The sequence below is a fragment of the Vulpes vulpes genome, chromosome X, assembly GCF_048418805.1.
Source record: "Vulpes vulpes isolate BD-2025 chromosome X, VulVul3, whole genome shotgun sequence".
Taxonomy (NCBI): Eukaryota; Metazoa; Chordata; class Mammalia; order Carnivora; family Canidae; genus Vulpes; species Vulpes vulpes.
In genome coordinates, this window is record NC_132796.1 from 117,866,504 (window position 1) to 117,890,459 (window position 23,956).

The 23,956-nt window shown below is 40.4% G+C and overlaps 1 long non-coding RNA gene across 1 annotated transcript; it reads left to right on the forward strand.

The window, feature by feature from the left end:
- The first annotated feature begins 4,505 nt into the window (after positions 1–4,505).
- On the forward strand, positions 4,506–21,928 carry LOC140596208 (uncharacterized). The gene is made up of 5 exons (XR_011998243.1): positions 4,506–4,622; positions 9,549–9,653; positions 19,708–19,857; positions 21,195–21,367; positions 21,554–21,928. It is a non-coding gene; the product is annotated as an uncharacterized lncRNA (long non-coding RNA).
- The last annotated feature ends 2,028 nt before the right edge of the window (positions 21,929–23,956 follow it).

Sequence of the window (23,956 nt, forward strand, 5' to 3'; positions counted from 1 at the left end):
AATAAATCTTGATATCTGGCAGTTTATCCTCCCATCTGGATCATTCTTTTGCAATATCTTGGCTGCTTTTGGCCCTTTGATTTTTTTTTTAAGATTTTATTTATTTATTCATGAGAGACAGAGAGAGAGTGGCAGAGACACAGGTACAGGGAGAAGCAGACCCCATGCAGGGAGCCTGACGTGGGACTCGATCCCGGGACTCCGGGACCATGCCCTGGACTGAAGGCAGGTGCTGAACTGCTGAGCCACCCAGGGATCCCCACCCTCTGATTTTTTAGCATTAATTTTGGAATTAGCTTGTTTTCCACAAAAAAATTGGGAAATTTATTAGAATTGCATTTGACATATGGGAATCAATTTTATATTTTTATTGAAGTATAGCTGACACACTATGTTAGATTAGTTTCACATGTGCAACATAATGATTTGACAAATTTATACATTATGCTATACCCCCCACAAGTGTAACTACCATCTGTCACCATACTATGCTACTATAATACCATTAACTTTATTCTATTCCTTATACTGTGCCTTTTTCCCCATGATTTATTCATTCTGTACCTAGAAGTCTATATCTCTCACTCATTTTGCCCATTCCTCCACCTGATAATTGATATTTTTAAGTTTATGAATCTTCCTACACAAGGTCATGATACATTTCTCCATTATTTCCATATTTGAAGGGAGTTTTTCAATAAAGTTTTACAATTTTCCTCACAAAGGGCTTGTGTATAATTTGTTAGATTTATGACTAAAGAGTTTTGTTTTTTGTAATGCTATAAGTGGTGTTTTTAAAAGTTAATAGACTTTATTTTTTGGAGTAGATTTAGGTCTATAGAAAAATTGAGTAGAAAGTATAGAGAGTTTCTCTCTGGGCCCCAACCTCTCCTCACCATACAGATTCCCCTATTATTAACATATTGCATTAGTGTGGTACATTTTTATGATTGGTGAGCCAATAATTAATTATTATTAACTAAAGTCTATAGGTTACATTAGGGTTCATTCTTTGAGTTGTACATTCTATGAGTTTTGACAAACATACAATGATATATATTCACCACTACAGTATCATACAGAATAATTTCACTGCCCTAAAAACCCCCTGTATGCCACCTGTTAATCCCACCTGACCCTGAACTTCTGGCAACCACTGATCTTTTTACTGTCTCCATTGTTTTGCCTCTCCCAGAACATATCCTTTTCAGATTGGCTTCTCTAACAATGTGCACTGACGCTTTCTCCATGTCTTTTAATAGCTTGATAGCTTACTTCTTTTTAGTGCTAAATAATATTCCATTGCACCATTGTTGGGATGTGCCCTAGTTTGTTTATTCATTTACCTATTGAGGAACATCTGGGTTGCTTCCACATTTTGCCTGATTGTAAATAAAGCTGCTATAGACATCCCTGTGATGGTTTTTGTGTGGACATAGGTTTTCGTCTCCTTTGGGTAATTACCAAGAGTGTGATTGCTGAATGATATGGTAAGGGTGTGTTTAGTTTTGTAAGAAAATGCCAAACTTTCTTCCAAACTGGCTCTACCATTTTGCCTTCCCACCAGAGACATGAGAGTTCCTTTAGCTCCACATCCTCCCCAACATTTGGTGTAGTCAGTGCTCTGGATTTTGGCCATTTTAATAGGTGTGTAGTGGTATCTCGTTCTTGTTTTAATTTGCAATTCTGTAATGACATGTGATGTGGAGCATCTTTTCATATACTTATTTGCTGTCTGTATATCTTCTTTGGTAAGTTGTCTGTTAGGGCCCTTGTCCCATTTTTTAATTGGGCTGTTTGTTTTCTTATTGCTGAGTTTTTTTTTTTTGTTTTTTTTTAAAGATTTATTTATTCATGAGAGACACACAGAAAGAGAGAGAGAGAGAGAGAGAGGCAGAGACACAGGCAGAGGGAGAAGCAGGCTCCCTCTAGGGAGCCCAATATGGGACTCAATCCAAGATCCTGGGATCATGCCCTGAGCTGAAGGCAGACGCTCAACCATTGAGCCACCCAGGCATAACTTATTGCTGAGTTTTAAAAGGGTTTTTTTTTTTTGGGGGGGGGGTATATTTTTAGTAACAGTCCTTTATCAGATATATCTTTGCAAATATCTTCTCCCAGTCTATACCTTTTCTTCTCAGCTCTTGGTTGTTTATTGATGCCATTTATTGAGTTGATGAAGTTTCCTTCTGGTTTTTTTTTTTTTTTTTGGTCACACATTTTTTTTCCATTTTTATGTTTTATTTTTTGTATTTTTTTTTATTGGAGTTCTATTTGCTAACATATATAGTAGTCTCCTTCTGTTACAAGTTTGTTGAGTGTTTTTATCATGGAAGAGTGTTGGATTTTGTCCAATGCTTTTCTACATCTATTGAGATTATCATGTGATTTTTGGTTTTTCATTTTATTGATATGACATTACATTAATTGATTTTCAGATGTTGAACCAACTTTGCATTCCTTGGATAAATCCCATTTGATCATTGCATATATATATGTATGTTGCTGGATTTGGGTTGCCTATATTTTGTCAATTGTGCTTGGTGTTTTTACATTCTTCTTGAACTTTTTTTCTGGTATGTAATTAGGTTACTTGGAATAGTTTGATCTTTTCTTGGCTTTCTTTAAAACTTTAGAAGGAAACAGAGCAGCATTTGTTCTATAGTTGTTTCCTACCACTGAGCCAAGACCCTTTTGAATACCCTATGCCTTGTGAGCCATGAGGATTCCAGTGTGGCTCATGAGAACTGTCTCTATTCCCAGCTCTGTGAGAACTTCAAGAACTCCTAGAATTTGGGGGGAAGTTCTTTCTCTAGCCTTGGCTAGCTTTCTAATATGCATGTGCTGATCAGTACTCACCTGAATACTTGAGGGGAGTACTCTGTGAATCTCTAATTTTCTATTTGTGCAGGTATTTCCTTTTGATACTGTGTCCCAGCTAACTCTAGCTTCCTTGGTCTCCTCAGACTCTTGGCATCCTTCCTCATTTTCAGAGAAACATAAAATAGTTATGATATAATGGAAAGAGAACTGGGTTGTGAGTCAAGAGGCCTGGTTTGTAGACCCTGCAATAACATTGCCTCATTGATCATGCATTTGTCCCTCTATGAGCCTCAGGATCTCTCTGTTTAAAAAGAGGATTGCTGGGCAGCCCGGGTGGCTCAGTGGTTTAGTGCCACCTTGGGCCCAGGGAGTGAACCTGGAGACCCGGGATCGAGTCCTGCGTCGGGCTCCCTGCATGGAGCCTGCTTCTCCCTCCCTCTCTCTCTCTCTCTTATAAATAAATAAATAAATAAATAAATAAATAATCTTAAAAAAAAAAAAGAGGATTGCTGGAATGCCTGGGTGGCACAGTGGTTGAGCATCTCCCTTTGGCTCTGGGCGTGATCCTGGAGTCCCTAAATCAAGTCCCACATCAGACTCCCTGCATGGAGCCTGCTTCTCCCTCTGCCTGTGTCTCTGCCTCTCTCTGTGTCTCTCATGAATAAATAAATAAAATCTAAATAAAATAAAATAAAAAGTAAAAATATGATTGCTTTAGATGACCCTTCAGCTCTAAAATGCATAGTAATATACCTGTGTCCCATGCTTTGCAATTTACAAATAGCTCTCATATCCGTTTTGTTATTTATTCCTCTTCCTCATAACTCTACATGGTAATCAGGACAACAACTATTATTCTATTTTATAGGTGATGAAACTGAATCTCAGAGTTTTGATATCACAAGGCTAATAAGTAGTATTTATTCATTCATTCATTCATTCATTCATGAGAGACAGAGAGAGAGAGAGGCAGAGACACAGGCAGAGGGAGAAGCAGGCTCCCTGTGGAACCCAATGTGGGACTCGATCCCAGATCCTGGGATCATGCCCTGAGCTGAAGGCAGATGCCCAACCACTGAGCCACCAAAGCGTCCCAAGTAGTAGAATTTGGATTCAAATTCAGGTTCCGTTTCCCCAAATCCAGTGCTATTTCCACTTCATATACTAAATTCCATGATCCTAAGTTTCATTTGTTCACTCAACCAATACTAATTGATTATGTGTTCCAAAGTCTGTGCTTTTGGGGCAGCAATTTTAAGAATATACCAGTATTTATCAGAAAGCAGTACCAACCACATGAGTCAATTTTTCTTGAAAAGAACACTTTTATAATTAACTGGCAGATGTTCAGGAGTGTTCATTCAGTGTGGTGGAAAGTTCCCCATATTTTTGCCATGTCAACTAATATATCAGTTATATTAGTCCAACCTAAGTGGTTATTTGGTTATTTTTAAGTTCTAGGTTCAGTGTGGTATTTCCCTTGTCGCCTCAGAGGCACTGTACATGCTGAGCAGTTTTCCTCTTTCACAATTAGTTCTTGGAACACATTTGATGTTGCAGTCCAAAAAAAGTTGCTGATACTAAAGATAGCTGCTGTTTGCCGCATGGAGGCTAAACCTTGATATAAATTGGCCAAATGTCCCAGGCACCATGACACTCAAAAGACTTCTCTGAAATTCTAGGCTTGGATTCTTGGCAGTGCCTTTCCCCAACTCTCCAAATTGCACACGACCCCTAGGCTGCTGCAGCTCATGAGGACCTTCAGAAAGACAAGCTTGGAGAGGCACCTGGGTGGCTCAGTGAGTTGGGTATTTGCCTTTTGCTCAGGTCATGATCTCAGGGTCCTGGGATCAAGCCCCTTGTTGAGCTCCCTGCTCAGCAAGGAATCTGCTTCTCCCTCTGCCCCTCCCCTGCTCATTCATTCTCTCTCTCTCTCTCTCTCTCTCTCTCTTTCAAATAAAGTCTTTTTAAAAGCCACATTTCTTTAAAAAGAAAAAAAGACCAGCTTGGCATTGGGTATTAGGAAACTGCACACAGAGGATTATTCTTACATAAGTTCTTTCAGTCCATCTCTCAGCAGATATTTGTTGAGTGCCTGTTTTGTGCCAGGAGGTGTTAGGTGATTGAAATATCTTAGTGATAAAGCAAAGGTCCATCCCTTATAAAACTCACATTCTAGTAGAGGAAGACAGATACTAAACGTGATTCATACATGAATGTAACAATAGTATATTGGAAAGTGATAAACGTTTACAAAAACGAAAAAGTAGAGCAAGGTAGGGTGGATCAAGAGTACAGTGTATGTGGGATGTGTATGTGAGGTCGGGGTAGGATGTTATATTAAACAGAATGGTCTGGACAGGCCTTATTGAGAAAATGACACTTAAGCAAAGACTTGAAGGAGGTGAGGGAGTTAACTTTATGAAACTCTAGAGAAGGAACATTTGAGGAAGAGGGAACCATCAGTGCAAAGGCCCTGAGGCAGGAGTGAGGTACACGTATTTGAAGAACAGCAAAGAGACCAATGTGGCTAGGTAAGTAGCAGAAGATCAGACAGGTGGCAGGAAAAGGGACCTGATGGTACAGGGCCTTACAGGGCATTTTAAGGATTTAGCATTTTCCTCTGAGTGAAATGGGGAGCAAAGGAGTGACACGGTCTGACTTAGCATGTTAGAAAGAGTTTTTTGGCTGCTGTGTTGAGACTATACTATAGGGGTCAAGGGCCAAAGTGGGGAGGCCATTTAGGAGGCTAATGCAGTAATCCAGGTAGGGGATAACAGTTGATTGGACCAGGTGGTAGCTTTGGAGGTGGTGAAAAGTAGTAGAATTCTGGATATATTCTTAAGGTAGAGCCATCACAGTATACTGACAGATTGTAGTGGCATGAGAAAAGTGACAAGTTTACTTTTTAAAAAGATTTTTTAAATTCACTTCTTCATGAGAGACACACAGAGAGAGAGGCAGAGACATAGGCAGAGGGAGAAGCAGGCTCCATGCAGGAAGCCTGATGTGGGACTCGATCTCGGGACTCCAGGATCATACCCTGAGCTGAAGGCAGGCGCTCAACTGCTGGGCCACCCAGGCATCCCAGAAGTGACAAGTTTATTTTATTTTATTTTCAGAAGTGACAAGTTTAATGCCTGCAGTTGTTTCTGGCATGACCAACTTGAAGGATGAAATTGCCATCTAATGAGAAAGGGAAAGTCATTGGTGGGCAGGTTGGAGAAAAAGATCAATAATTTAATTTTAGAGATACTGAGTTTTTTTTTTTTTTAATTCGAGCAGATAGTACAGAGGAAATATACATTTTTTTTAAATACTTTCTTTTTTTTTTTATTATAGTCACACAGAAAGAGAGAGAGAGGCAGAGACACAGGCAGAGGGAGAAGCAGGCTCCATGCACTGGGAGCCCGACGTGGGATTCGATCCCGGGTCTCCAGGATCGGGCCCTGGGTCAAAGGCAGGCGCTAAACCGCTGCGCCACCCAGGGATCCCGAGATACTGAGTTTTAGATATCTTGTTTTCACACAAAGCCCTGAGTGTGAATGTCTGTAAAAATTTTATCCATAACTTTCAAAACTGGAAACAACTCAAATGGCCTCAACAAATGAAAGGATAAATACATTGTGGTACATCCGTACAATGGAATACTACATAGCAATAAAAAGGAATAAATTATTGATGTACATAATGACATTAAGGAATCTTAAATACATTATGCTAAGTGAGAGAAGCCAGACTCAAATGGCTACATGCTGTATGATTCCGTTTACCTAACATTCGGCAAGAAGCAAAACTGAAGGCACAGAAAACAGATCAATAGTTGTCAAGAAATAGAGATGTCAGAAGGGATTGACTATGCAGGGGCCCAAGGAATTTTTAGGGGCATTGGAAACGTTTTATATGTTGATGGTAGTGACAGAGACACCATTTCATGTGTTCGTCAAATCTCATAGAACTATACACTCAAAAGGGTGAATAGTATATGAATTCTACTTCAGTAGGGATGCCTGGATGGCTCAGCGGTTGAGCGACTGCCTCCGGCCCAGGGCATGATCGTGGAGTCCTGGGGTCGAGTCCCACATCGGGCTCCTTGCATGGAGCCTGCTTCTCCCTCTGTCTGTGTCTCTGCCTCTCTCTGTGTCTCATGAATAAAATCTTTTTTTAAAAATTGTACTTCAGTAAATCTGAGTTAAAATGTTATATGAACCATTTTTCAGGTTGCTGGGGTGGACCATACATTATTTGAATTAAAATAAGTGAGTCAAAAAAAAAATAAGTGAGTCAATGAACATAAGGCAGTGCTTGTGGTAGGGAAAAGCAATTACCTTTTGTGAATGAAGTTTCTGCTCCTAGGTTTGTCATAAAGTACCTTTATTTTCACTGGAGGTACTAGTACCTGAAACTGGTGACCAGTCTTGGTCAGTACTGTCAAGTGCATAATGTGTGATCGTCAAAGACGCTGATTATTTTAGTGAGGAAACAGCACGTGGAATAAAGTCATACAAAGCGTTTGGCCATATAGATGGGATGAATGTTTTTTTTCGGTCTTTTCCTTCTTGCTGTGGGGTTTGTAGCTGTGTTCCACGAATATCAGGGGGCAGCTTTGAACTGTGCCCCAGTGGGAAATGGAAAATGGAAATTCCTGGAAGGATTCTTAAAATTTTTGCCTATTGTACAAATTTAGCCAAAGAGTTCTGGATTTTTCTAAATAGTTTGGTCCAGTTTGCATCTGTAGGTTTTTGTTTAGAAACCAGCTGTAGAGAATTACAGCTCCCAGCCTCAGACTTCCAGATTCTATCTTTGTACATTCTGAAATCAGTCAATGCTATTTTAGAGGCTTGCAGTTTGTGGACTCCCTCAGAGCTGTTAGGAGGTCCATCAAAAAAGAAACAGCCTGCCCTGGCTTCCACTTTCCCGCTCTGTCTTGATTTTGCTGAGTTCCAAGCAAACACAAGAACTCTGGTAACTTGTCAGACACAGAGGAAGGCTTTACATCTGTCCTGGGTCTTTGGAGCTCCCAGTTCTCATTATTAGCTTTGATACAAGCTTCCAGTGGGGCCTAGCCAGACAATAGTCCACAAGCCATTGTCATTATATGGATTACAGTTCCAAAAAGCCTTGGACTGTGAGCTGCCTGTAGCTTATCTTAATGCCACAAGAGCATTGAAATGAGTGTCTCTAATTAGGCAGCCATATGGTTTTGCTGCATACATGAGCCCTACCAAGCAGTCAGAGTGTATGGGCTTGTTTCCGTTCCGTCCCTGATTTCATCTGCCCTTTCCCACCTCTGTGCCATTGTTGTTGCTTTTCTTCCTACCTGGAACACTCTCTTGCTCCTAGCCCCTCAGGGATACCGATTGAAATTCTCCTATTCTTCAAGGCCAAGTTCCCATCCCCTCCCTCTTGGAGGCACTCCTGAAACTTCCCTGGAACACTTCTTCCCTCCATTGACCCTCCCGAATTATGTATATGTCCCTGTCTTAATACTCTTTCTAGACCACTGATGGGAGGATAGCGACAAGGTTCAGTCATCCATCCCTATACCTGGCCACTCCTTCCCACCTCTCCCTCCTACTCCACATCTCATGTCTGCATCTACAACAGTTCCCTGCTCAAAAATGGGCAATCAGAACATGTTTTGCTGATGTGGAAACCAGAAGTCAGAATGAGCAAATGATTGAAATTCTGCTTTCTGTATTAGCCCATGGGAAATCAGACAAGCTTTGAGTATATGCCACATGGCATTCAAATATCTAATATTGTCTTTAAGTGTTTCAAATTTCAATATGTAAAGTTTGGTTATAATTAGGACTTCAAAACTCTAGATTTCTTCTACCTCCACATAGAAATAAAAAAAAAAAAAACAATTCAGCCAACAATAATGAATGTCTGCTTGAATTTAAGAAACTTGTGGATTCTGATTGTCTAAAACAAACTTCACAGCAGGGGAGAATTGAGCAGTATTTTATTTTATTTTTTTAATTGAGCAGTATTTTAATTCAAAGAGTTCATCTGATTACAGGTGAGATGCACTATCTCCTGTGTGAATGACAGCAAAGAGCCGCATTGTCAATTAGAGAAAGAAACACAAATCTGGAAGTTGAATTCATACTTTATCTGATTTGAAACCTGTATTATTTACTGTTGAGATTTATATGAGATTAGATTTCTCTGCCTAAGCACTAAATCAAGCTTAACAGGAGGAGATATTGCAAATAAACAATGTTCTCTCAAATGGTGCTTTTAATACTTTCATTAAAAAGGAAATCTAGCAAAAAACAAAAGTAAAAGAAAGGAAATCTGGCTGAGCTTTTTATTGCAGACATTGATGGCTCTATAAATTTTGATGAGCCGTGCTCCAGAATCCATGCACCCTTAATAAGAGAAGGTGCTTCTCGCCAACTTATAGATGCAGCATGATTTACAAGTGTTGGCTTAGTGCCCAGGAAGGTCTGGGTTCCAGGGTTATCTCTGCTAAAGACCTAGGCAAGTCCTTTCTTCTCTCCGGGCCTTGGTTTCCACATTTAGAAAGAATTGAATTATGGGATTTCTTTTCTTTCAATGAACCATGGGTAATAAAGATAGTTTTGTTGCAGTTCATGCACTGTATTATGTTATTGCTCATTATTTAGTTTGTTTGCAGCCACACCCTTTATTTTTTAAGAATGTTAACAACTTAAGACACTGACATGCTGTCAATGTTTTTTTTAAAATGTCTCCAGCATTTCATCTCTCTGGATGCATTAACCTTATCATCATTGCGATGAGTCCGTGTTAAAGTCAAACAAGAAAATGTCAAACTTCTGTCAGTTTCCTCACTTGCATCTGTAAGTATGGAGAAACATCACTGAAAGAATTGTATTAAAGCAACATCCCTTAGCTTAACTTCCTCATTCTATATTTATACCTAGAATTTGCTGTTTAATGCCTGCCTCTGCCACATTGTGGCAGTTATGGGTCAAGAAGGTGCAGACATCAAAGTATGCTGGGAAATTGGGTTGCCAGCACTCAGAATCTGGCCGTTACACCTCTAACATCCATGGCTGGGGTAATACACAGATGCATACAGAGACCTATTTGTGGGCCTTGACATAACATATGACTCTTTAGTGTAAGTCTCTCACCATTCAGGACCTGCCAGGAGTGGCCTGGTCACTGGGATGAGGAACAAGAAACTGGTATGGGCCTGTAAATGTCAGTCAGCTGTCAGAGGAAATCACCTTTTTTGTATCCAGATGTTTGGGTTCATATACCCGTAGAATTTGGGGATGCCTGGGTGGCTCAGCAGTTGAGTGTCTGCCTTTGGCTCAGGGCGTGATCCCAGTTTGGGGATTGAGTCCCACATCATGCTCCCTGTGAGGAGCCTGCTTCTCCCTCTGCCTATGTCTCTGCCTCTCTCTCTGTGTTTCTCATGAATAAATAAATAAATCTTTTTTTTTTTTAAGTAGAATTTGTTCAACTGGAAGGGCCAATTTTGTTGCTGTGTTGATGGACTATCCTTTTGAGCGATTGAGGGTGTCGAGCTAGGTCGCTGATGTCCAAGGTCCCAGCCAGCTGGGAATCTCGCAATATGTGGCCTATGGAAACAGAAGTCTCATGTCTGATGAGGTAGCCTTGCTGTCCAAAGACATACTTCTACATCTCTCTTCCTAAGCATTTACATTATTACATTTACAGGCTTTTAGTGCCATTCCCACCTGCTTCAAAAAGAGAGGTGGAGGTGATATGATTTTTTTTTTTTTTTTTTTTGGTAACCTGGTTACTGCTCGGCAAAGTAGTCACCTTCAGACCAACAGTATTAGAAATTTTGAGTGCTAATATAAGCAATAAAAATTTCGTCTCTCCCAGACTTATGTTGACTTTGGCTATGATGAATGTTTTCTTTGGAGTTACATTCAGGCAGTCTGTACTATTAGCTGAGCTTCTTCCTAATATCTTTTTTTTTTAAATCAATGCTATTCTTTGCAGAAGTGTTAATAGAATAATAGAGAAAATAAAGGAATATTTTCCACTTTCTCCATTTTAAAAGAGATTTTTATGATAAGTAAAGTTAGTGTCTGATACAGAGACACACTCAGAAAGCTGACAGTTCTTTTGCACTCGACACTTCAGAAATCAGTGATAGCTATTTTTTTCAGTACATTTGAAACTGTGTAATGAAATATTGGTCCGATTATTCTTTTTATGAAATAAAAAACCAAAATGTTACCTACTCACTCCAGTTTCATTCTGTATTGAACTTTATAACCTACTTTAAAAAATTAAATACCTTTCGTTGCGTGATGACAGATGGCAGCTGCACTTGTGGTGAGCAGAGCGTAATGTATAGACTTGTCAAATCACTACATGGGACACCTGAAGCTAATATAACATTGTGTGTTAACTATGCTTCAGTAAAAAACATTAAATTAGTTTTCTTCTGTAAGTCTTGGTATGGTCTGAAGTCCAAACCATCCTACCCTGTTTGACCTGAAAAATGTGAGTACAAAGTAATATTACTATTTGTGCTATTACTTTTTTTTTCATTGAATTCAACAAATACTCGTACTATGAGCAAGGTTCCAAGTACCTTATGTGTTTTCAGTAACCTGCCACTATGTCAGCCTTAGAAAGGTGGCAGGCTCTATGAACCCCAGGTGTAACAAGCAAAGGGTAAAACCTTGGAAAGCGGGACACACTTACAAAATGGCAAGTCCCAAAGAAACACCCCAAGAGCACTTGTACAGTACACTCTGAAGGGCTGACCTTATAGGGAGATGAATGCGCATTTACTCTTTAAGGAATGCCAGCTCTGTGTCTCCCCCATTCACTGCTGTGTTCTTTGGTGCCTAGAGCTGTACCTGGCACTTAGTAGATGCACAATAAGTATTTCTTGAGACCAGACTTGGAACGAAGACGTTATTCAGGTCACTGTTCTTTTCAAGAGTTGCTGTAACTCCTTGACATTCATCACTTCACTCTCTAGCTCTCTTGATCCTTGGCATTTGAGTATCTCCATCAGCTGACCTTCCCAGCCTTTTTAAAAGACTCAGAAACTCCCTGGTTTGGATCACCCTGGAGGTTATCTACAGCACCCTTCTACATGATGGCTGAATTTTCTCTCCAACATATGCCGTTGAGCATTCAGGCAGCCTCTAATGAGGTGGAAGGTTCCTCAGTGCTGTGACCCCATCTGCTACTCAGGAAGACTATAGCAGCCTAGTGTCATGGTCTTGATTTGTTCAGCTGCTAGTTGGTCTGGCTGCTGGTCTTGCCCTCACCTTTCAGGACCTGCCTTTATCAGCATAACTTGCCTGGCATTTCAGCACCTTTCTGTCTGGAGCTCCCTTGCTCTGGCCCCACCCCTACCCTTTTCTGGAGCTCAGTAGCTCCCTCCCACCCTAATGCCCTCACACTAATTTCTTACTGGCCTGTGTCTGCTTCTCCTGCAGGCCAAAATGCTTCATCGGTTCCCTAGATACTCACAGATTGATTCACTCAACGTAGCAACTCTCTGCTGCCACCCACCTCTCATGCTAAAGCAGTCATCCCTTGAGTAGGTTTGGTCAGAGTGAATTTCCTCCTTTCCTTCCCTTGTTCCTATGTTTTTGTCTCCCTTCTGCACTGTTGTTGCAACATTTCTCAGGGGAATTAAGTTTAGGGCAGCCCGGGTGGCTCAGTGGCTTAGCGCTGCCTTTAGCCCAGGGCATGATCCTGGAGACCCAGGATCGAGTCCCACGTCGGGCTCCCTGCATGGAGCCTGCTTCTCCCTCTGCCTGTGTCTCTGCCTCTCTCTCTCTCTCTCTCTCTGTGCCTTTCATGAATAAATAAATAAATAAATAAATAAATAAATAAATAAATCTTTTTTAAAAAAGAATTAAGTTTAGGCGATGTTTTCATGTCTTCAAAGGATAAAAGGGCAACCTCCCGAGGTGAAATTGACGCTTTATAAAGTGATGAGAATTTTTTCCTTCCAAGCTGAGACAGAGCTGATTTCTCTTCTATTTGATCTAAACTTCAATATGCAGTGCAGTCACATGTATGATAAAGAGGTGCTGTGTCAGCCGCAGCGAAGGATACAAAGTCAAGCAAGGCATGGGCCTCATTTGGGGAGTTCGGGAAGGAGATTCAAGGAGTAAGGGATAACTTCTACCCCAAGTGGGGTTCAGGAAAGCCATCACCCCTTCACCAGTGAAATATGGCCCTGCCACATTTTAGAATCTGCTTGACAGCTCTGGAAACACTGCAGTCCACCTGCATCAGACTCTCCCTAGGGCCACTATTAAACAGGTGCAGAACCAGGCACTCCTTTAAAGGGGGCAACACGTTTTCTCTCCAGAGGAACAATGTTTTGAAAGTTATCATTTCTGCAGTGCATCCTATACAAGCAAAACTTTGTTTTCTCCCCTTCTTTTCAAGATAGGACTTGGAATGCCAAAATGAATCGGGCTGATTTTTTAGAACAATCAGAACATCTAATTATCTGATGCTTCCGCATGCCACTGAAATCTGGGAGACGGAAGCAATTCTTAGGGAAGGGGTGCATATGCTCTGCATACGCGTGAGAGATGGAAAGGCACTGGAATCAGTGGGTAGGATCAATATATGTGTGGGGGGAAGTGGAGACGTGAGGAGATACTGCAATGATAATGGCAATGAGCCCAGACTCAGACCTAGACTGAAATCTAGGGTTTTCTTATTATTGCGTAACCTTGGACCAGTCTCTTAAGTTCTCTGAGCCTTAGTTTTGTTTCTTCAAAGAGAGGGAAGAAATATAATAGCCCTTTCTAATGGGCAAAAGTATGGACACATATATGTTGAGTGCCCAATACAGTGCTGCACACAGCCAGTGCTCGGTAAGTGGTGGTTCGAATAAGCAAGGACCAAGAAGGACAAGGTAGGCTAAAGAAGGTAGGCGAGGGCAGCCCGGGTGGCTCAGCGGTTTAGTTCTGCCTTCAACCCAGGCGTGACCCTGGGGTCCCGGGATCGAGTCCCACATCAGGCTCCCTGCATGGAGCCTGCTTCTCCCTCTGCCTGTGTCTCTGCCTCTCTGTCTCTCTGTTTCTCATGAATAAATAAACAAAATCTTAAAAAAAAAAAAGTAGGCTAAAGGACCAAGGTGGGAAGGAGAATTTAACCCAAGTTCTCTCTGAACACTTGGAGCTTCAGAATAGGTCACAGAGCTGAAGGCAGGAATCCACCCTTTTGAAGTGTACAGTTCAGTACTGATAATATATTCAAAGTTTTGAGACCATCATCACAATCAATTTTAGGATGTTTCCATCAATGCGAAATGAAACCCATGCCCATCCATGGGCATTTGAGTTGTTTCTATTTTTTTATTATTATGAATAACGCTGCTATGAACAATCACGTACAAGTTTTGTGCAGTCATGTTTTCGGCTCTCTTGATTATATGCCTACAGGTGGATTTGCTGGATCATGTGGTAACTCAATGTTTAACTTTTTTTTTTTTTAAAGGACACCAATTTATTTATTTTTTTTTTTGTAATTTTTTTATTTATTTATTTATGATAGTCACAGAGAGACAAAGAGAGGCAGAGACACAGGCAGAGGGAGAAGCAGGCTCCATGCACTGGGAGCCCGACGTGGGAATCGATCCCGGGTCTCCAGGATCGCGCCCTGGGCCAAAGGCAGGCGCCAAACCGCTGCGCCACCCAGGGATCCCTCAATGTTTAACTTTTTGAGGAACTTCCAAACTTTTTCAAAGAGACGCAACTTTCTACATTCCCACCCTCAATGTGTGAAAGTTGCTATTCTCCACATCCTCATCAACATTTGTTAATTGCCAGTCTTTTTTGATTATGCCCATCCTGGTGGGTGTGAAGAGGATAAATGGGATTCAAATTCCTGTCCTTTTGTGAGAATTAGATATCAATCATTATAAGGAAGAGCTTTGGGAAACTGTAAAGTATGAAGTATGAGTAAGAAATAATTGTGGTTTCATTGCCTGGGTTTATCATGAATATTACGTTCTGTGAGTTATACGGAACTAAGACAGGAGTTAGAGGAAGGAAGTAATTTTAGAAAGATGCTTCTAGCATCAGTGAAGAACTACTATAGCTATTTCAAAAGTCAAATTGCTCTGTTTCAGATGTTTGTGTGTGTCAGGGTAATTGGCGAGATTCTCAGAATTATGACACACTAAAACAAAAGTGGCTTCATTTTTTCTAGTGTTATTATGAAGTGAATGGTAGTTAAAATGATGCCCGGAACCTGACTCTTCATTGAATTTTCTGCACTAGGCCCTGCCAAGTGAGTCATTGGCATATGAGAAGTCTTTGGCTGGTTTTTAAATGCTGCTACACTGTTGGCATCGACTAGGGTACCTACCACTGGCTTTGGACGTAGACTGATGCTCTTCACTCTTTTGATCTGTTTGATCTTAGGCAAGTCAATCACCCTCTTAGATTTCCTCGTAAGTTTGCTATATAAGGCCAAAATGAAATAATACCTATGAAAGCATTAATGCTGTGCCAGGAACAAAAGGGTTTTTTCTTACCACCACCATTAGCCTGGCCAGTAAGACAAATTCCACGGTAGACACACAGCCTTAAGGTTAGGGCCCAACTCGGAAGGAGTGATCTATTTTCACTAAAGTTTATCATTTATTATTATTATTATTATATTCATTATATTATTAATAGTTTTGTTGAGGTATAATTGACAGATAACAAACAGCACATATTTAAAGTGTCTAATTTGATAAGTTTTGACACATGTGTATATCCAGGAGCCCATGATCAAAATAAAGATAGTGAATCTACCCATCACCCTAAAACCTTCCTTGCACCCTCATTCCTACCTCTGTTCACCCCCAGGGCCCAGGTAACCACTACCTGCTTTCTGTCACTAAAGGTTACTTTGCATTTTCTAGAATATTGCATAAATACAGTCATTCAACATGTACAATTTTTGGTCTGGCTTTTTTCACCCAGCGTAATTATTTTGAGATTCAGTAGTTTATTCTTTTCATTGCTCAGTCATAGTGTGTGCTAATTGTAGGACTATGCCATACTTCATTTATTCATACACGTGTTGATGGACATCTGCACAATTCACAGTTTGAGACTATTACACATAAAGCTGCTATGAACATTTGTGTACAACCCCTTGTGTAACCATGTGCTTTTATGTCTCTTCGATAGATACCTAGGAGTGAAATGGTGAAGTCATATTTTAGTCTTTCTGATTTTAGCCCTTTTAATAACTACATAGATATATGTCATTTTGGTTTTCATTTGCATTTCCCCAGTGACCAGTGATTCTCAGCATCTTTTCATGTACTTCTTAACTATTCATATATCGTCTTTGGTGAAGTATCTGTTCAAATCTTTTGCCCAATTATTACTGTTTTTAAAGATTTATTTATTTATTCATGAGAGACACATTGAGAGAGAGAGAGAGAGGCAGAGACACAGGCAGAGGGAGAAGCAGGCTCCATGCAGGGAGCCCGACGCGGGACTTGACCCCAGGTCTCCAGGATCATGCCCCGGGCAGAAGGCAGCGCTAAACCGCTGGGCCACCCGGGCTGCCCTCTTTTACCCAATTAAAAAAAACTGTGTTATTTTCTTTGAGGATTCATCATATATTTGGGTACAAATTCTCTGTCTTATATATGGTTTGCAAACATTCTTTCCCCATCTGCTGCTTGTCTTTTAATTCCCTTACAGTGCCTTCCAAAGAGTAGAATTTTTTTATTTATTTTTGGTGAAGTACAATTGATCAGTTAGTTCCTGTATGGATTATACTTTGGTGTCATATCTAAAAATCTCTGCCTAACCTAAGGTCATAACTGTTGTCTCTTATAGTTTTCATAACAGTGTTATAGTTTTAGGTTTTATAGTTGGGTCCATAGTCCTCTTTGGGATGATGTTTGCATGTGATGGGAGGTATGGATGATAAGTTTTCTATGTTTTTTTTTTGGTATATTGATATTAATTTTTCCAGCCACCTTTGTTGCTAGAACTATACTTGCTTCAATCAGTTACACTTTTGTCAAAAATCACTTGTCTATATATGTGTGGGTTTATTTCTGGATTCTCTATTATGTTCCATTGATCCATTTATTTATCTTTATGCCAGAATCCCATTGCTGTGATTATTGTACTTTATAATAAGTCAAAACCAGACACTCTTTATCCTGCAACTTTGTTCTTTCCTAAAGTTATTTTATTTTTTTGTATTTTCATTTAAATTTTTAAATCATATTGCCAATTTCTATAAAAAAAAAAGTAATGAGATTTTGATTGGGCTTGTACTAAACCTGTTGACCAATTTGGGAAGATTGGCATCTTAAGGATATTGAATTTTATACTTTTCAATACATAGGTCATTCACCTATTTTGTTACATTTTTCTCTCAGTTTATCTTATTTTTAGAGGCTATTGTTAATTTTTTATTTCAATGTCCAATTGATCGTTGATATTGTATGGGAATAAAATTGATTGAATTTTGTATATTGACTTTGTAATCTGCAACGTTGATGAACTCATTTATTAGTTTTAATAGCATGTCATCTGTGAATAAAGGCAATTTTACTTTCTCCTTTCTAATCTGGGTGCCTTCAATTTTTTTTCTTGCCTAATTGCCTTGTTGAATAGAAGTGGTAACAGTGGGTATTCTTACCTTGTTCCTGATCTTAAGCAAAAACTAGTCAGTCTTTACTCATTAAATATGATGTTAACCTTGGTGTTTTTGTACATTGCTCTTATTGAGTTGAGGAACTTTCTTTCTATTCCTAGTTTGTTGAGTTCTACTACTACTACTACTATTATTGTTATTATTATTATTATTATTATTATTCAGTAAAGGATGTTGAACTTTGTCAAATGCTCTTTTTGTTTCTATTGAGATGACCATGTGTTTTCCCTTTAATCAATTAATATGAGTTACTACATTGATTGATTTTTGGATGTTAAGCCAGTGTTGCCTTTTTGGGATAAGCTGCACTTGTTCATGTGTTATAATCCTCTTATAGGTTCCTGGACTTGTTTTGCTAGTATTTTGTTGAAGATTTCTGTGCCTATATTCATAAGGGCTATTGGTCTACAGTTTTATTTTCATGTAATATCTTTGGCTTTGATTTCAGGGTAATACTGGCCTGAGAGAATGAGTTGGGAAGTGCTCCCTCTTCTATTTCTTGGAAGAGTTTGTGAAGCGTTGGTGTTAATTCTTCTTTAAACATTTGGTTAAATTCACCAGTGAAACCATATGGATCTCAAATTTTCTTTCTGGGATATCTTTTAACTACAAGTTCAGTTTTATTAACGTATAAAGGGCTATTTGGCTTATGATTTTCTTCTCTTTCTTACTCTCCTTATATCCTCCTCCTTCTTTTACGTACCATTACTAGCTTATTATAAAGCAATCAGCTCAGAAAGAACCAGAAGGAAGAGAAGCAGTAGGGCAAAGTATGGAGGAAGGGACACAGAGCCTCCATGCCCTTTCGAAATGTGTCACCCTCCCAGAATCTTGAGGTTTTGGTCAACCTGGAAGCTCTTCACAGCTTGGTTTAAGGGTTTTTGTGGGAGCTGTATTACTTAGACATGATTGTTAGATCATTGGTCATTGGTGATTTATTCAATCTTCAGCCAGTCACTCCTTTCCAAAAGTCAAGAGCCAGGCTGAAAGTTTCAATCTTCTAATCACATAGTTGGTTCCTCAGGCAACCAGCCTCTTTCCTGAAGCCTGAGATAGCTTCATATCTCAGAGCCCACCAAGAGTCACTTCATTAGCATAAAACTAGGTGTAGTTGAAATGTATTTTTTCTTGAGTGAGCTTTGGTAGCTTGTGTCTTTCAGAGAATTTATCCATTTAATCCAAGTTATCACATTTATTGGCATACATGTTGATACTATTTTCTTATCATCTTATCTGTAGAATCTGTTGTGATGCTACCTATCTCATTCCTGATATTGGTTATTTGTATCTTTTATTTTGTTCTCGTTTGTCTGGTTAAAGATTTATCAATTTTACCATCCTTCTCAAAGAATCCTCTTTTGGTTTCATTGGTTTTCTCTATTGTCTTTCTCTTCTCTATTGTACTGAAATTGTTTTAGTCTTTATTATTTTCTTTCATCTGCTTTCTTTGGGTTTAAGGTGCACTAGTTTTATAGATTCTTAAGCTAGAAACTGAGGTCATTGATTTGAGGCATTTCTTCTTTTCAAATATAGGCATGAAGTAATATAAATTTCCGTCTAAGTACCACTTTGGGCACATCATGTAAATTCTGTTAACGGTGTGTTTTTATTTTAATTCTGTCTAAAATATATTCTAATTTCCCTTTGATTTCTTTGTCTCATGAGTTACTTACAAGTGTATTATTTACTTTCCAAATATTTGAAGATAATCCAGACATATTTCCCTTATTGATTTCAAATTTAATTCTATTGTGCCCAGAGAATAAACTTTGCATGATATGAATTCTTCTGAATTTATTGAGACTTGCTTTCTGACCAGAATAGTTTATCTTTGTTGGTAAATGTCCCATGTGCACTTGAATGTGAATTCTGATGTTACTTATTCTGTAAATGTCATTAGGTTAATTTAATTGACAATGTGGGTCAAATTTTCTATCTCTTAACTGATTTTCTATGTACTCATTTTCTCACTTATTGAGTCAGGGGTATTGAAATTTCTGACTATGATTGTGAACTTATCTATTTCTCCTTGCAGTTCTGTTGGTTTTTGTTTCACGTAATTTGAAGATCTTCTATTAGTAGCAAAATGTTTAGGATTTTTTATTCTCTTGTTTGACAGCTTTATTATTATTAAATGACTTTTTAGCTTTGATAATATTTTTCCTCTGAAATCTCTTTTGTCTGATACTAATAGAGGCACTCTGACCTGTGGTTAACTCTATTGCCTCTTTCCTACAGGGACAAAACCCAAATGAGAGACTGTCTACCTAAGAATATAAATGAACTGAAAGTGATCACTAAGTTTCTCCACTTAGAAGCTGAAATCTTGTTACTGCTGTTCATTTAAAAAAAAAAAAAAAAGAATTCCACGAGTACTCCTCCAGGAAGGTAAGGTCTATTTCTCCAGAAGGCTGCAGAAGGAAAGGAGTTAGGATGCTAAGAGTGCCAGCAGTAAAATAAAGTTATAAAAGTGTTTTGTGGGTGAGGATACATATTGAGAAGAGCTTTTTACATAACAAACACATTCCTCTGGTGAAGTCAAGCTCCATCCTGGGTGTATTCATCAGTTTTAGATTGTAGTTTTTTGCATGCAAACACCCATTACAACTTGCAGCATCTATGCATCTGCCTCATCCCCCCCTACACTATTAAAACCTAAACCTGAGTAGCACACCTACTGAGATAAACAAGATCCCCAGATTTGAAGCAAGAATAGGATACACATGGGGCACCTGGGTGTCTCAGTCAGTTAAGGATCCAACTCTTGGATTTCGGCTGAGGTCATGATCTCAGAGTTGGGAGATCAAGCCCCATGTTGGGCTCTATGCTAGGCCTGGAGCCTGCTTGAGATTTTCTCTCCTCTCTCTCCCTCTGCCTTCCCCCTCCCACATTGTTTCTCTCTCTCAAAAAAATTTTTTTTTAAAAAAGAAACAAGGGACGCCTGGGTGGCTCCATGGTTGAGGGTCTGCCTTTGGCTCAGGGCGTGATCCTGGGGGTCTGGGATCAAGTCCCATATCAGGCTTCCTGCAGGGAGCCTGCTTCTCCCTCTGCCTATGTCTGCCTCTCTCTGTATCTCTCATGAATAAAATAATAAATAATCTTTAAAAAAAATAAAGAAACAAGACTAAGATACCCAGCAGAGCAAGTTTATTCAGCGAAGTCTTGATAACCTGAAGGTAGTGATTTCAGATTAGAAAACAGAAAACTGAGGAGAGCTATGCAGTCACTGGAAAAAGGAGGTGGGGATAAAAAAGATCTCTGGTAGTAGCCAAGAACCGAATGATCTTCAAAGTGTGTAGAGGAATTTGTAGGAGGGAAGTGAGATGATTCACATCTCTGCATAGACTTAAATATGGCCATGTTATCATGGATGGATTGAAGGTAAGATTAAAAAACAACAACTTGGCATTGGTGAAGGGTGGAAAAGAACAGAATGTATCACTTAATAGGGTGGCTGTGGGGAAGTTTGGAGGAGACACCCTCCCTGACATGTGACCCACCAAAAATTGACATACAGAGATGAGAAGGGTGACAGGTCAGTGTGGAAGACTCTTAAGGGGTGCTAAGAAAATTTCCCCTTTCACCCACTACAGCATCTTGGCTTTTCCAGCATCTCCCCTCCCTCGCAGTTTGGTCAACATGGTCTTTTGTGATGTCTAAGTATCCCTGGGCTACCACTGGCTACCAAACAAAGCTGAAGGGTGTGTGCCTCATTATCCTGGCAGGGTATATAAAGGCGGGTGAGGAGGCCTCCGGCAGATCACTGGGAAATTTTGGCATGAGCAAGGTGACCTATAAGCCACAAACTTCTAGCAGAGTTACAGAACAACCGACTCCAAGCACCTCAGGGAGAAAAGAGAAGACCCCCTTTCAACTCGGGTCCAGAGACAGTGACACGGTGAGATGACTCCACCCAAGCTCCTCCTCACCCCCTGATTCCTTGCCCCCTAGACTCCTTCCCTGTCCCTATCTGGCACACATATCCTCCCAAGCCTGTCCCTTCTCCTGAAGCCCCTGCTCCCTTCCACCCTCCTTTTTCCTCCTAAATCAATGCCCCTCTGTGGCCACCCTGTTGTCTTCACAGGTAGCCAAGACAACTATGAAAGCTAAAAGATATCCTCAAGGGAGTTTAAGAGAAGAGACCTCTTCCAGAGTTCCCATCCCTTTAATTAATTCTAAGAAAACCAAAGGATCAATCCTATTCAGCCATTATCACAAGCTGAATGAAAAGCTGAATCAAAATGAACCCAAGCAGTCCCAAGAGAGTGTAGAAAAACCCACCACTTCAGATGAAGAGCCGGGCAGCCAGAACTTCAGAGTGGAGCCAGAGGCCTCAAATATCTGTGAAATCTCCAAAGTCTAGCCACTTTGAAATGGCAACTACTTAGAGACCAAACTAAGCATGAACAGGGGACATGCATGGTAATGAATAAAATTAAAATTCACCCTGTTGTGAAAATTTGCATGTGTGTCTCTGTGAGTTCTCTGATTGTAGGGAAGGATAAAGGAAAGGGGGGGGCAGATGTGTGAGAAAAGGGAAAGAGGTGGGGTTGCACAGGGTTGGGGGTTAGACTTGGAAAGTCCACTATTAGCCAGACATTGGGAATAAGGACTAGATAAGGTCCAAGTACTAAAGACAAATTTCATCACACTATCTCCCAGGCAAGGAGGAAAAAGGTCTGGTGTTCCTGCACATATACGTAGGGGTTGGGGGGCAGCAACATCAGGGTGTAGATCGCAGGAACCTATATTGGGTGAAGTGCATGGGTGACACTGCCACCCCCACCAAAAGGCAGACAGATACATAAAATACATTACCTCTAGGCCGCTTACCTCATAGTGGTGTTTGTTACATCACGTCCTATGCTATGAGACGCTAAGGACCCCCAAAGGGACCAAATCTCACCCTACTCAAAGTCAATGACAACACCCTCAAAGACTGAACAGGCTATTTTCTTGTTAAGAAAACTTGGGGGACACCTGGGTGGGCGTCTGCCTTTGGCTCAGGGCGTGATCCCACAGTCCCTGGATCTAGTCCCACATCCGGCTCCCTGCATGGAGCCTGCTTCTCCCTCTGCCTGTGTCTCTGCCTCTCTCTCTCTCTGTGTCTCTCATGAATAAATAAATGAAATTAAAAAAAAAAAAGAAAGAAAGAAAGTTTGGAATGAGGGACGCCTGGGTGGCTCAGTGGTTTAGTCTCTGCTCTCAGCTCAGGGTGTGATCCGGGGTCTGGAGATTGAGTCCCACATCGGGCTCCCTGAAGGGAGCCTGTGTCTCCCTCTGTTTATGTCTCTGTCTCTCTCTGTGTCTCATGAATAAATCAATAAAATCTTAAAAAAAAAAAAGAGGAACCTCCACACAGTTTTCCAGAGTTAAAAAATAGATCTGCCCTACGGCCCAGCAATTGCACTGCTGGGGATTTACCCCAAAGATACAGATGCAGTGAAGCGCCGGGACACCTGCACCCCGATGTTTCTAGCAGCAATGGCCACAATAGCCAAACTGTGGAAGGAGCCTCGGTGTCCATCGAAAGATGATGGATAAAGAAGATGTGGTCTGTGTATACAATGGAATATTCCTCAGCCATTCGAAATGACAAATACCCACCATTTGCTTCGACGTGGATGGAACTGGAGGGTATGATGCTGAGTGAAGTAAGTCAGTAGGAGAAGGACAAACATTATATGGTCTCATTCATTTGGGGAATATAATATTAGTGAAAGGGAATAAAGGGGAAAGGAGAAAAAATGAGTGGGAAATATCAGAAAGGGAGACAGAACATGAGAGACTCCTAACTCTGGGAAACGAACAAGGGGAGGTGGGCAGGGAGTTGGGGTGACTGAGTGACGGGCACTGAAAGGGGTACTTGATGGGATGAGCACTGGGTGTTATGCTATATGTTGGCAAATTGAACTCCAATAAAAAAAATTAAATAAAAGAAAGAAAACTTGGAATGAAAGAATTGGCTACCAAAGGTGAGGAAGGGCAGTGGGAGGGGTTCACACCCCTACTGAGGACAATAAAGGGGAAGATTGGGGATCCCTGGGTGGCGCAGCGGTTTGGCGCCTGCCTTTGGCCCAGGGCGTGATCCTGGAGACCCGGGATCGAATCCCATGTCAGGCTCCCGGTGCATGGAGCCTGCTTCTCCTTCTGCCTGTGTCTCTGCCTCTCTCTATCTCTCTGTGACTATCATAAATAAATAAAAAAAATAAAATAAAATAAAATAAAAAAAAGGGGAAGATTGTTTGCAGACAATTTTTCATTAACCTTTTTATTTTGAGATAACTGTAGATCAACATGTAGTCGTAAGAAATAACACAAATAGGGGTGCCTGGGTTGTGCAGTCGGCTGAGCGACCTACTCTTGGTTTTGGCTCAGATCCTGATCTGCTGGTTGTGGGATGGAGCCCTGCATTGGCTGTGAGCTCACTGCGGAGTTGGCTTTGGATTCTTTCTCCCTCTCCCCTCCTCCTCTGCCCCTCCCTGCT